The following is a 12,715-nucleotide window of genomic DNA, read 5'->3' on the forward strand; positions in this document are numbered from 1 at the left end:
TCCTGCCCTCGGGGCTCCTGATACAACTCAACCTTTGACACAGTTTAAGCTTGAGATGAAGTGTCCCACCCACAGGGATGAGTACACCCTGCTTGCAACAGGTCTCTGATGTTCCGAAGACAAGTGTCATGAAAGGGGTTCGCCTTGCCCCCAGTGGCGTTCTCCCCAGTCCTTGCCTTGATCCCCAATGGCGGTCTGCCCTCCCCAACCCCTATCCAGGGCAAAGATGGAACATGACGCTAAAGTCTTTGCATTGGCCCTAATTTGCCTTCTAGTTCAGCCCAGTGTGTGCATCGGTACAGCCTCTGCCTCAGGCAAACTGGTTTCAGTGTCTTTTCCAAGACACCATAGGATCAGGCTCTTCTTTGCATTGAGACTCTGGGACTCATGATTTCTGGGATGGCTGTTCTTGGTTGTCAACTTTACTGCATCTGGAATTAACTAAAACCCAAATGGCTAGGTACACCTGTGAGGGTTTTGTTTGTTTTGCTTTTAATTAAACCATTTGAAGGGAAGATCTACTTCTAATCTGGATCTTTTGAGGTGAGAAGATCCCCCTTTAATCTGGGCCGTACCATCTCCTGGCATCTTATATAAAGGATGGAAAGAAGGAAGCTTGCTCTCTCTTTCTCTGCTTGCCCTCGCTAGCAAGTCCATTCCTTCACTGGCATTAGAGCCTACTTCTGTGGGATTCTGGTGTATACTGAAGACTGGCTGAGACATCCAGCCTGTGGACTGAACATTTACTAGATGACTGGGACTTCTGTTGGTAGACAGCCATTGTGGGATTAGCTGCACCACAGCCTTTAAGCCATTCTAATAAATCCCATAGATAGATAGATAGATAGATAGATAGATAGATAGATAGATAGATAGATAGATAGACAGATAGATGATGGATAGATTCATTCTATAAGTTCTATTCCTCTAGAGAACCTGGATTAATAAAATTTCCCAGTACCACAATAAATCCCACCTTCTCTGCCTTCCTCTGCGGTTTTCACATTATATTTTACTGCTACAGGTCTAGCTCTGCAAGACATAATCATGGTGTCTAGCATTTCTGAAGCATCTTTCATGTGCCTTCTGCTTTGTCAGCATCACAGTTCGCTCTCACTACAGCTCTGTGAAACAGATCTCTAGGTCCAAAATTGTCTAACGACAGGTGCGATGCCCTAAGTAGGTTTTGGGGGGGGAGCGGTTTTGTTTCTGTTTTCACGTTGCTCTTGTTGTTTAGGATTTTGTTTTCATTTGAGATTTAGCTAGCCTCGCTTTGTTTTCCCCTCAGTCCTATGGCCCTGGTGCCCCCAGCACTACCACATAGCAAGCCAGCAGCAAGTATTTGTGAGACAAGTAAATGCCAGTTAATGTTACTCCCACACACAAGAATCCTCAAAATCAGAGAGTTGGTTGAGCTTGCACACTGTCACACTGGAAAATTAGAGACAGCTTGAATTCACACAGAGGCTTGTTCACACAGTGCCCTGGGTATGCTTGGTAAGGGCCATATCTCACACATCTGCCACTCGGTGGCGGGGACTTTGTGTGGCCTCAATAAAAGCTTAGAGAAGTGGACCAGTGCTTAGTTTCTGCAGATCCCCAAGGGTCATGATACAGTGCCAGTCACAATACAATGCCAGTCAACTGAGAATAGTGGAGAAAGCAGTTTCTCTCTCCCACACTGGCAGAAAACAATCTGCTCATTTATGGTGTAGACTTTTTTTTATATATATCTGACCTCAGAGTAAAGTACATATAAGTTTCTGATCTCAAATTAGACCTTTGAAACAGCTCCTTTCTTATTTTATATTACTCTTAGTGTGAATTCCTCTTAGAGATCTGCACGTATAGAGCAAATTCATTTTAAGTTGTCATAAGGACTCTTGTTTTGTTTTGTTTTTCAACACAGGGTTTCTCTGTGTAGCCTTGGCAGTCCTGGAACTCGCTCTGTAGACAGGCTGGCCTCGAACTCACAGAGATCTGTCTGACTCTGCCTCCCGAGTGCTGGGATTAAAGGCATGAGCCACCACTGCCTGGCTCTCATAAGGACACTTGTCCTTTCGATATACACATCCTCTAGGGAACAGAGACTGCTCTATTCAGCTAAAACCAGACGCCAAATTTAACATAATTTTACAATAATGCAAAAAAGCAATGCTGTCTTTAATTTCCCAAGCTAGCTATATGAAGAACAATCTTCCCTCACCAGGCAGGAGAGGCAGCAGTTCCCAGTCAGCTCTCCAACACAAGGGGCACCGTACTCAAGAAATACTATGAAGAATACTTAGAACTTTATCATGCAATAGGATTTCTTTTGGATGGCAGACCCAACTATAGGTTAGTGCCATTGCGTTAAGCTTGACTAGGTGGGGGTACACTGAGCTATGACATTAGGAAAACTGGGTATTTTACATGAAGATTGACTTAATGAAATTTTCAATGTATGATGGCTCATCAGAACATGACTTCGCAGGAACATCTGTAAAGTAAATCAGACAAGGCAAGACTCCTCAAGAGCTGGTCATGGGGCCAAGGCCAACTACAGCCTCTTTTTTTGCCGTCCACTCTACCTACTCCTCATCCTTAGCACAGAAGGTTGGAATTCTGACCTGCTAGAATAAGCCTTGGTCTATGCCCAATGACCAAGTATTTATTTACTCAGTTATCATGGTTTTCCACAGAGCATTGTAACTGGGTATAGGTGTGATAAGGAGTTTTTGTCATTGTTGAGTAGCAGGAACCTAATTGTCCTTGATGACAAAGTTCAGTCACTACAGTCAATACAGTGATATCATCCTACAGTGAGATGAGGAACTTAAACCGGGGGACAACTTGGGCTTCCCGCTTAGTAGAATTATGCCTGTGTTTCCTTATAGAAACTAGGGCCCAAAGTAGTGATGATGGGAACCCAAGATGCTCAAAGCAGCATCTTTGGATAGAATGTTCTGACAGTTAGGAGTTACTACACCTATCTCCAAATCTGCACTCTGACTATAGAAGAAACACCAAATTTAACTCTATTCTGTAGAACAGCAATCCAACATTTAGGTTATTTCCCAGCTGCTCTTTGGAAGTTCATGATCTAGAAAGTTCTTAGATGGTGAGTTGCATGACAAACTGAGTTTCCTTGGTTCTTTAGAGGTGATATTGTGAGGAAAACCAAGATGATCAAAGCCCCCTCTAGCAGCAACACCATCGATCTCAATTCTCACTCATGTAGAAGGAATCTCTCCCTAGGGCTCGATCTCTCTGCCTTTTTCTGTCTTTTTCAAGTCAATCCTTGCTCTCTTTGATTTATTTATTCACTTATGGATTTACTAATTGGTTTATATACTTACTTACTCATTGGGGGAGGGCATTCCCATGCCGCAGTGTGTATGTGGAGGTCAGAGAACAACTTTCAGGACTTGTACCTCAGCTTCCACCTTGTTGAGACGGGCCGATCTTGTTTCCGCTGTTGAGCTGTGTACTCCAGGCCAGCTAGCCCATGAGCTTCTGGGTGCATCTCCAGTCTCCTCCCATAGGAGTCCTGGGATTAGAGGTGTGACCTACTGCATCCTGCTTTGGGGTCTGAGGATCAAACTCAGGTCTTCAATTTTGCATGGCTAGTGTACTGTGCCATTCACCCTAGCCCCTGGCTCTCTCATATGCCAAGATTTGAATAGCAGACTATCAGAATCCATAGAATCAGCAGCAGGTTTAGAAAACAGATAGGAACTGAAGGTTCTTCCGAGGCTGGGAAGGAAGGACTATAGCAGACATCACAGCAAGAACCATTTATGCCTAGTACCTCCCAGTGATGCTCTAGGAATACCCCCACAAGGAACTACCAGCCTTCACCCCTCCCTCCTCAGGACAATGCATATTTAGTTAAACCCTAGCCACCTGCCTACCTGGGGGTGAACTACAGCAGGGAGCAGGAAGATACAGTCCCTTTAGAGGATTTGCAAGTGAGGAGGACCCCTCACCAAGCCTGCATGCAATGAGACACCCCCTCAGCCAGGAGAAGAAAACGAGCCATAATCAGACACGAAAAATAATAGTTGTAGCAGTAATAATAATATAATAATGGTGAATAGGTATCTCTATTGGTAAGTTATGAAGCCAGGAAGGCGCAAGTTCAGATCCCAACACCCACCTAAGTGCCATGCATGACCGTACGCATCTATAGTCCAGTGCTGGAGCAGCAAAGACAGGCGGATCTCAGCACGCTCAGACCACTCATTCTACCAGTGAACTCCGGTTCAGTGAGAGCCTGTCCCAAAAAATAAAGTGAAAAGTGACACCAACATCACCTTTTGTCATCCACAGACACCAACGATTTTCCAGGAACCTACCCGCTGTTGACTCCTACCTACTCCCATCCCATGGCTTCACATAAAGCCCTGTCTTTCTGCCAAGGTCCACAGAGCTTGCTCTGCCATCCCATTAACTGTGTCCCCGAGGCCCACTGTGGTCATTCCCTGCTTCACTTTCTCTCCCTCGCCAGGCCCAGCCTTTGCTGTCCTCAATGCCTCTGCCTAGAACCCACCCCCCTTCCCAACCTCACCTCCAGCTGCTGGGCAGGTCCAACCCTGTGTTGCATACACACCTAACTCAGGAGCAAAGCTGGCAAGGTCCCTCTGACGGCTCAAGGCTGGGGTAGTTGATTCGTCCCTGTATTAGTTACTCTCATGACACTGTGACAGATCATGGTTTTGGAAGGATTGCAGTCCATCATGGTGGCCTGGGGAGAGGGAAGGGGGTCATGGCTGTGAGAACACGTGGCAGCATCTCCTCACATGTCAGCAGGCCAAGAAGCAGAGGACAGGTCAGAAATCAGGGGTGGCTATAATCCTTAAAGGCCCACTCCTAACGTGCTGTTTCTACCAGCCATTTCCTAGCTCCCAAAGCCCCACTGTCTTCAAACCATACAAACCATACAAGGTGGGGACATTAATGACTCAAACCATGACGAGTCCCCCCTGGGTGTCCAGTAACACCCATACCTATCGCTCTCACTACACGTCAGACATGCTCACACACTGCTCTTTCTCTGCAGCCTCAAAACTCCTCCTGTGTGTTTGTATTCCCTAAGGAGCTTTAGAACATAGCCGGGAACATAGCACAGCTTGACGGGGGAATGAATATTTCCATGATATATTTTCCTACCTGTAAAATGGTTGAAGCAAGAATTGAAGATACCTACTCCCTCTGCTCGGGCTGCCAGAAGCTGATGAGGAAGAGAGGGTACAGGATACAAACTAGGCCCCAGTGCCAGCTCCCCAGTAAACATACAGCCAGAAGACAAAAAGCAAAGGGCTTTTAGAGTCTGGCACTTTCAGAAAATCAGATGTTTAAAAGACTAAATCCTTTCTTCACTTACTCTGAGCGGCAAAGGCTGGTTAAAAATAACACGTCCCTTAAGGGACCTGACTTTTCAGGCTGTAGTCGGGGAAGACAGGAAGACGATGTTCTGTGCTCTTGGGTGAATTATCTTCTTTCTTAAGTGAATGTGCTGTCGTTTAAAAGAAACCCCAGGCTTGTTCTGTTCTTATGTTTACTGGGGGAGGCAGTGAAATGGTTTTGCAGTTTGTAACTGCTGGGCTCAACTTGGAGATGTAACTCCAAAGATCACATCCATGTAGGCTTCTGGTATACACAGGAAGCAAGATTCCCTACACACTCAAGAACTACAGGTCCATACAGGGAAATCGGAGATGATTGTGATTTATTTCTCAGTGAAAAATTCTAACTGTTAACCATCAACCTTCCGATGGTGTTGTTAAAGAGCTGTACAATTGTTTCTGTAACACATAGTTACGGGCAAATATAAACTCAGAGCCACAAACAGGTTATATGACTTCTGAGAGTCCGTCAACATGGGACTGACTCACACAGGGAAACACACTTAACCTGACTCACAGAAGGCTCGTGAAGGTCAACCAGTCACAACAGGTGGTGGTGACAAGAACTTGTCAAGAATAACAAGCCAGGCTGGGGGTGTAAATTGTTCGCCTGGCATTCATGAGTCCTGGGTTCAATTACTGACACCTGTCTCGCAGGGCTGCTGTGAAATCACTGTGTGCCTTTTCTGTGGACCTTCTTGGGGCAAAGTTTGTCTCTAGATGCTGTTCCTATGTTGGGGTTTTGTGGTTGTTGTTGTTGTTGTTGTTTTATTGTTTTTTTGTTGTTGTTGTTGCTGTTTTTCAAGACAGGATTTCTCTGTCCTAGCACTGCAATGGAGACCTGTCCTAGCACTTGCTCTGGAGACCAGGCTGGTCTCGAACTCACAGAGATCCGCCTGCCTCTGCCTCCAGAGTGCTGGGATTAAAGGCGTGCGCCACTACCACCCAGTGACTTTTTTTTTTTCATTCTTTTTTTGCCATTTTTTTTAAATTGCACTAACCATTGCCTCTCCCCTTCCCTCCTCCCCTCTCCCCTTCCGCTCTCCCCCGCCCTCCATGCTCTCAATTTACTGAGGAGATCCTGTCTATTTCCCTTCCTGGGGTAGATCTATTCATTAGATCTATGCATGTCTCACTGTTCTGATTTTTTAAGAAAACTGTAGGGCTGGAGAGATGGCTCAGAGGTTAAGAGCACCGGCTGCTCTTCCAGAGGTCCTGAGTTCAATTCCCAGCAACCACATGGTGGCTCACAACCATCCGTTATGAGATCTGGTGCCCTCTTCTGGTATGCAGATATACATGGAAGCAGAATGTTGTATACATAATAAATAAATAAAATCTTTAAAAAATAAAATAAAACTGTAAGTCACTATCACACCTAAGGCTCAGTGTCTTCATCGGTAAGGTGAGGGCAAAAACAGCAACCCAGCAAAACTGTGTTAACATGTTTGGTATTAAGTAAGCCATCAGACACTTTGTCTACATGAGTTGCAGCCCGACTTATATTTGTAACTGAGATTTGACATCTCAGAACTAAAATGTCTTTCCCAACAATTCCAAATACCATTTGGGGGATTATCAAGTCTAGATTTAATCAGTACCATGCACTGATTTTGTTTTAAAAGCCATGCATCCACAGCAAACTTAATATCCAACCAAACTGTATTTAAAAACACAGTTTTCAGTGGGAAACCGTGGTGCACACCTGTAACCCCAGCACTTGGGAGGTAGGGGCTGGAGGGGCAGTAGTCTTCAAAGCCAATCTTGGCTAAACAGAGATTTTTTTCAAGGCTAGTTGGGACTACATGAAATCCTGTCTCAAAAAATAAATAATGAAACAGAGGTTTTAAATATTTATTTGATTTTTAGGTAAGTGGGGGCGGGTATGTGCACATGCATCCAGGTGCCCCCAGAAGCCAGAGGTATTAGATCTCTCTGCAGCTGGAGTTACTGGCAGTTGTGAGACAGTCTGGGATGGGTGCTGGGGACCAAACTTGTGTCCACTGCAAGAGCAGTGTCTTAGTGTCCCATTACTTTGAAGAGACACCATGACCATGGCTGGAAAACGGATGGTTCTTCCTGCCAGCCTGGTCCCATATTACATGGCAACTCTTATAAAGGAAAACATTTAACTGGAGCTGGCTTACATATTCAGAGGTTCAGTCCATTATCTTCACGGCAGGAAGCATGGCAGCGTGCAGGCAGACATGGTACTGGAGGGGTAGCTGAGAGTTCTATGTCTCGATTGCCAAGCAGCAGAAAGAGAGAGAATGAGCCCTCAGGCCTGGCTTGAACTTCTGAAACCTCAAAGCCCACCCCCAGGGACACACTTCCTCCAACAAGGCCACACCCACTCCAATAAGGCCATATGTCCTAATCCTTTCAAATAATGCCACTCCCTATGAGCCTATGAGGCTATTTTCATTCAAACCACCACAAGCAGTATGGTGCTTTTAACTTTTAACCACAGAGCCATCGCTCCTTGTAGCGATAAATCTTTCCACCGGCCACATGGGTGGCAAAAAAACACACAGAGACTTATATTAGGTACAATGCTGCTGGTCAATGACTAGGATTTCTTATCTGCTAGCTCAGTCTTAATTATCAACCATAATTATTAATGTATATATTTTATGAAGACTTATCTGATGGAGGACGCCGGTGGCATGCGTCCTCTCTTGCCGGGCTCACATGGTGGCTCCTTCCTCTCATCCATTTCCCAGAATCCTCCTCCTCCCCAAATCCCGCCTAACTTGCTTCCTATTGGCCAAACAGTGCTTTATTTGTCAACCAATAAGACAAACGTACACACAAAAGGACCTCCCCCATCATCTCCAGCCCCATAAAACTTAGTTTTAAAGGAAGGAGAATAATAAGTCAGTGATAGAAGTTTGTCCTTCCATCAATGTGAATGTGTTTTATCTATTTCCTTGACTATGTAAAACTTAGCCTTATCTCTAAATATTTCTGACCACCTACCTATGCAAGAACAGAGGTAGGGCCAGCAAGATGGCTTAGCAGGTCATCGCCACCAAGCCTGACGACTTGAGTTTAAGTTCCCCAGGACCCAACCACCCCAACCATAGAAGAGAGAGAGCCAACTCTCACAAACCATCCTCTTGACCACCATGCTTGGGCCCTGGCATGCAAAAATAAATAAGTAACTGTAACTGAAAATGTTTAAATGATAGTTTTCAATGAAAATGTGCAGTTGTTCTGTGAGAGCAAAGAGTTATAACAAAAACACTCTGGGCTCTTTCTCCTAAACCGAGCCAGGCCCGCCCGCGCTTAGGGGATGCCACGTGATCATCATTAAAGCAATGAGAATATTTTCAGGGACATATGTCTGACTGACTTGAGTTTAGCTGGCAGAGCTTAGCAGCAGCCAAAACCTCCAAAATAACTCACGGCTGGCCAGCCCTGCTACAGCACACTCTGCACAAGAATTTCACACCACTGTAAGGATGCCCCACCCCAGACCAATGGGCTGTAAGGCCATATGCAAATTGCTGTGACATTGAACATACATTCCTGTGACACCACCAGCAGGTCAAGTGTGATACCCTGAGCCCGTCCAGCTGGTCTCTGCAAAAGTCACCAACCTGAACAGATCCTGTGGTTTCTTGTCCCTGCCCCGCCCGACCAGCAAGTTATTTTTAACTTACAACATTGGCTGATAAGTATGTTTCACATTTGAAAAAAAAAATGCCCTTTCAGAAACAGAAACTATGAACAAAAAAACCCAAACAAAATACCATTGCAATTTGGTGAGACATCTCTCCACTGAGGCTTTGGGAGAGAGTGTTCATCCTGGATCACAGGTTTGCAAGGAGGACTGAGCAGGACTGGCTTAGCATTCAGCGGCGTTCTCGGCACAGCCAGCATCAGCCTTCAGCAGAACAGTACGTTGACATGGGTGTTTCCTAAGAAGCCACCTTTTGTAAGACGTCTCTGTTAGAAAAGGTAGCTGTGAGGTCAAGGACAGCATACTATTACAGTTGTCCCTCATAAAATGACCATAGGTGGAAGTCATGGGCGTGGCAACCTTCCAGGTCAGGCCAACATCTGTTGACTTGTTAACTGGATACCGGCCATGCATCACGCACCACGGCAGGTAGTGTGGTAACCTCACAGGACTGGACCTGGTGAGAGCCTCCAAGCCTGCGTCCACCTCCGTATCCTCAGCCTAATGTTATAGCATCCATAGCTTTTCTTTGGTGATTCCAAAATGTGTAGCTAGAAGAAGGCCTTCAGTCACAGTCTTCAGTCAGGGCAGGAACAAACGTGAAGATAGCTGAGCTGCAACCAGACACAGCCTAACAAGTTCTTCATCTTAAAGGGCCCCAGCATTACACTCCTTCCTGGTTGAAACCTGCCTTCCAGTCAGACTTTTGATGGTAGAGGACACTTAAAATGGTTGGTTATATATAGTTTCCAAGTAGTCTGAGTTCAGTATGATAGCCACATTTTAATTTTTTTTTTAAGAAGGCATAAGCATGAGGCTGGAGAGACAGTGCTGAGTTGGAGCACAGCCTGCTCTTCCAGAAGCCCTGAGCTAAGTTCCCCAGTGCCCATACCATACTGCGTGTAACTCTAACTCCAAAGAATCAGACACTCTCTCTGGCCTCTTCCAGAACATACACATATCACACACACACACACACACACACACACACACACACGCACACGCACACGCACACGCACACGCACACGCGCACACACACACACACACACACACACACGTTTAAAATCTGTTTTTAAGGAGAAAGCTGAAGGACTCAAGGCAAATGCTGAGGCTTCTGGAGTGTAGTTCTTAGAAAGTAATGGACAGAGGGGTGAAGGAAGAAAAGGAGGGGGAAGGGAGGGAGGGAGGGGGGAGGGGGAGGGAGGGGAAATGTGATTGTTTTACTTTTGTTTGAATTTTAGAGATAAAAAAAAATTCATCAGTTTCAGCCACTTGGTTCTTCCTAACAGTCAGCTGCAGGGACTCAGGCTGGCCCAAGCACGGTGAGCATGGCTCTGGCAGGCCTTGCCTCTGCCTTAGATTCCTAAAGCTAGCCCCCAAAATCTATTCCCTTATTTGGCCACTGCCTCCTCCGGAGGGTGACTACCAAGGTTCAGCTATCAATGTATTGAAGTCCAGCAAATGAAAGCCCCCTTTGGCTCATCTCGTTAACGTGCCCAATTAAAATCAAACACCTCATCCTAACTCAGGGTTTCCCCTCCTTTAGAAACTGACACTTGCCTAGGGACCTCGTCAGTCTCCTCTCTATCTGGTCTCAGAATCAATTTTACAGTTTGGCTGGGCTGATGGTCTCTTCACCTTGGCTTCTCTGAGAGTGGCTCTCTGTAGTCTTTATTGCCCACTGGCAGGGAGGGGCCCAGAGAATCCACTCAGTTTCAGGGACTTCCTGAAGCTATTTGGAATTGTTTGCCTGCATGCTTAAGGAACTTCCCTGGAGTATGGATATCTCAGTTTTGGAGGAAACTGTTACACAACACATAGGAAGACTTTGCCAATCTCCTGAGCCTAACCTGGAGAAGGTTTTGCCACCCCCATTCCCATCCACCTAAAGTGCTGGGGCCCTTGACACAGCAGCAATCATGGTAACAATACATACTCAGAATTTCAACTGCTCTTCCCTCACTCCGCTGCAAGAGGCAGGCCAAGAGAGGCCCTGATAACCCAACTATTACACTGTCTGAACAGTCTGAAAAGCAGGCAGCCCCTGTACTGTTGTAAGTGAAGCCTTTTGCTGTTCACCGACAAAGTGTAAGCTGCTTTAGCAAAATCAGAATTCAAATCCTCTGCTTTCCAGACCTCCGTGGTTTCTTCCTGTAAGTAGCTCCTGCGTCTTTAATAACCACATCCCCTGTGTTTGGTTGCCCATATCAGCCCAGACCCAGCCCTGCCTCATCTCTTAACCTCATCTGGGTTTGACATTTGTTTGGGATCTTCTGCAGTGCGTTTACTAGCCATTTTTACTGTTGCTGCACTAATAAATTATTTATGGTGGGAAACCAAAATCCAAAAGTCCTGGCTACTTGAAGGCAGACTTTATTGAAAACATCTCCTCCCGGCTTGCAACACAGAGCCCACCAGACACACTCCGTTTCTCTGCTCACCCAGCCTCAAGGCACGTCTGAAGAGACACAGCCCATGGCTACAGAGGCGGGGTGGGGGGTGGGTGAAAGAAGGGAGCTGGAAGTCCATTCTCCAGCGTGGATTTTTACTTCACGGCTATTGCCTGGTGCCATGTAGGCCCCAGATGAATGTGACCTTATGGGTCTCGTGATGCTGGGAGGCCAGTGAATGAGATGGGAAGCCACCCCACCCCGATGCAGTGATCACCTGTTCACACAGGAGCTGGCTATGGAGAGGCTGCTGAGACGATCTGGTAGGGAGACGTCGCCCTGCGTAAGGTCTTGATGAGCAGTATTGAGGATCTGAGTTTTAGATCCCCAGCACCCGTGTTCGAAACAAAACAATGCACCATGCCTTTATCCTAGTCCGGGGAGACACAAACAGGAGACCCCAGAGGTTCACTGGCCTGCCACTCTAGCCACTAGCGACTCTGCCGCAAAAATAAATTAAATAAGGCCAAAAGTAATAGAGAAGACACCTGACATTAACTTCTGGCCTTCACATGCACACAACTGCACATACACACCCCAGTGGACAAATGTGAGCACACACACACACACACACACACACACACACACACACACACACACACAGGGCGGGGGAGGGGCGGGAAGGCGAGAGGGGCTGGTTATCGAGCGGCCGATTCTAACGCACTGGGCTGAGACGTCTCTGGAATAAAAGGGGAGTTTATATTCTGCAGAAAGCGGACGATTAGTTGAGAAGAAAGTAGCCATAAGACCCTGGGTAGTCCAACCCATCAGCCTTTCACCTGAAAACCATGCGTGCTGACACCAGACAGGTTCCCCGTGTGAAACCCAGGAGAGGACTTCATAGCTAAAGGCTGGAGGATACTGGCAGCTTAACTGCAGAAAGGGCAAGCAAGAGAGGAGGGCTCCAGTGACTCCACAGGACAGACGTGCAGCCCTGGGGCCCTAGAACAGGGACAGTGAGCAGAGCCAGAGAAAGAAGAGACTCTTTCTGACGCCATGGCACTGGCAGCATCGCCAGACCCCGCTGTTCGCCTTGGGTCCCCGAGGTGGGACCTCAGGACGGTCTCAACTCTTCACTTCCACGCCTTGTGGTCCAGACGCCGCCGCAGGGCCTCCCCCTCTTTTGCCACGGGGGTGGGGACAGTCGAGCTCGACCGCACAGGCATCAATGACAGCTTTAAGGCAGAAGGAGT

The 12,715-nt window shown here is 46.7% G+C and overlaps 1 long non-coding RNA gene across 2 annotated transcripts; it reads right to left on the bottom strand.

Annotated features, from left to right (window-relative positions):
- Window positions 1-2,146: 2,146 nt before the first annotated feature.
- Window positions 2,147-6,305, bottom strand: LOC118238109. 2 transcript variants are annotated; one of them, XR_004771302.1, is made up of 5 exons: window positions 5,152-6,305; window positions 4,592-4,726; window positions 4,139-4,255; window positions 3,343-3,529; window positions 2,147-2,479 (listed from the first exon to the last, which is right to left on the bottom strand). It is a non-coding gene; the product is annotated as an uncharacterized LOC118238109 (long non-coding RNA). The 2 variants fall into 2 exon arrangements; XR_004771301.1 differs by having other exon boundaries at window positions 3,339-3,529.
- Between the last annotated feature and the right edge of the window lie 6,410 nt (window positions 6,306-12,715).

The sequence above is a fragment of the Cricetulus griseus genome, chromosome 10 (genome assembly GCF_003668045.3).
Source record: "Cricetulus griseus strain 17A/GY chromosome 10, alternate assembly CriGri-PICRH-1.0, whole genome shotgun sequence".
In the NCBI taxonomy this organism is placed as follows: Eukaryota; Metazoa; Chordata; class Mammalia; order Rodentia; family Cricetidae; genus Cricetulus; species Cricetulus griseus.